At 40.3% G+C, this 1,519-nt stretch overlaps 1 pseudogene across 1 annotated transcript; it reads left to right on the forward strand.

Annotated features, from left to right (window-relative positions):
- Nucleotides 1-523: 523 nt before the first annotated feature.
- Nucleotides 524-1,157, forward strand: LOC308510409 (GTP-binding nuclear protein Ran-like; annotated as a pseudogene). The gene has a single exon. The product of its transcript is annotated as a GTP-binding nuclear protein Ran-like (transcript).
- Nucleotides 1,158-1,519: the final 362 nt, after the last annotated feature.

A 1,519-nucleotide genomic window follows, 5' to 3' on the forward strand; every position in this document is an offset into this window, starting at 1 on the left:
GTGAATAGCCTCTTCCCAGCCCCAGAATAGAAATTATGACCCCTGCCCTTTAATCCAATTTATGGCCAAATCAGCACATAGCACAGCATCGAATTTAATCTTTGACAATTAAACACATAACAAGGTTTTAGGGATAGAAATTTTTTAGGGACAAAGCCAGATGGAGTATATTTTTAGATAAGTAGGGCTTATCTCCTACCAGAAAATCACTTGAAACATGGTCCAGTTGTTTTGCTTTGTTTGTTTTTGTCTTTTTCTACTCAGGCCACCTGTATATCACAAAATCCTACTTTTGGTCATGATTCACATTTCTTATAAAGTTGCTCTAATGCTTGATTTCTATAATTGGCAGGTTGAATTAGAGACATGAGAATTCACCTCACAAAAAAGTATTAAGAGTTTTGGAAATAGAAGGTGGTGATTGTGATTGCACAAAAATGTGAGTGGAGTTAATGCCACTAACCTGTACACTTAAAAACGGTTAACTGACAGGCTCAGAGATGCTTCTGGAAGTAACATCATGATGGCTGCCCAAGGAGAACCCAGAGTTCAGTTGAAACTTGTACTGGTTGGTGATGAAGGGACGGAAAACCTACATTTGTGAAACATCATCTGACTGATGAATTTGAGAAGAGATATGAAGTTACCTTGGATGTTGAGGTCCATCCCCTTGTGTCCCATATCAACAGAGGACCTACTAAGTTCAGTGTATGGGATTCAGCTGGTCAGAAGTTTGGTGGGTAGAGAGATGGCTATTACATCCAAGCCCAATGTGCCACTATAGTGTTTGATGTAACTTCAAGAGTTGCTTACAAGAATGTGCTAAACTGGCATAGAGATTTGGTATGCGTATGTGAAAACATCCCCATCGTGCTGTGTGGCAACAAAGTGGATAGTAAGGAAGGAAACTGAAAGCAAAATCAGTTGTCTCCCATCGACAAAAGAATCTTCCGCACTATGACATTTCTGCCAAAAGTAAGTATAACTTTGAAAAGCCCTTCCTCTGGCTTGCTAGAAAACTCATTGGAGGCCCTACCTTGGAGTTTGTCGCCATGCCTGCCCTTGTCGCCAGGGACCCCACTTTGGCATCACAGTATGAGCATGATCTAGAGGTTACTCAGACAACTGCTCTCCCAGACAAGGATGGTGACCTGTGAGAAAGTGGAGCTGGAGCTCAGCCTCAGAAGTCTACTTTTATAGGCGACTGTCCTGTAATGTCAGTGGTGCAGTGTGTTTTCCACTTTATTATGCTAAGCAGAGCACATGCTTAGTCTTTGGGATGAAGATGAGTGGATTTCGGAGGAGGTTGCGGCAGTTTAAAAAAGGAAAGAAAAAACCTTCATTTTTTGGACCTGCATATTTAGCTGTTTGGGAAACAGTTGTTTCCTTATTGAATTTCAGATATAAGTCTGCTACAGTCACATCACAATATTCCGTGGTGAAATCTTGTTTGTTACTGTCATTCCCATTCTTTTTCATTTAGAATCAGAATAAAACAGCATTTCAATTTTTTTTTAAA

This window comes from Rhinolophus hipposideros, assembly GCF_964194185.1.
Source record: "Rhinolophus hipposideros genome assembly, chromosome: 18".
NCBI lineage: Eukaryota > Metazoa > Chordata > Mammalia > Chiroptera > Rhinolophidae > Rhinolophus > Rhinolophus hipposideros.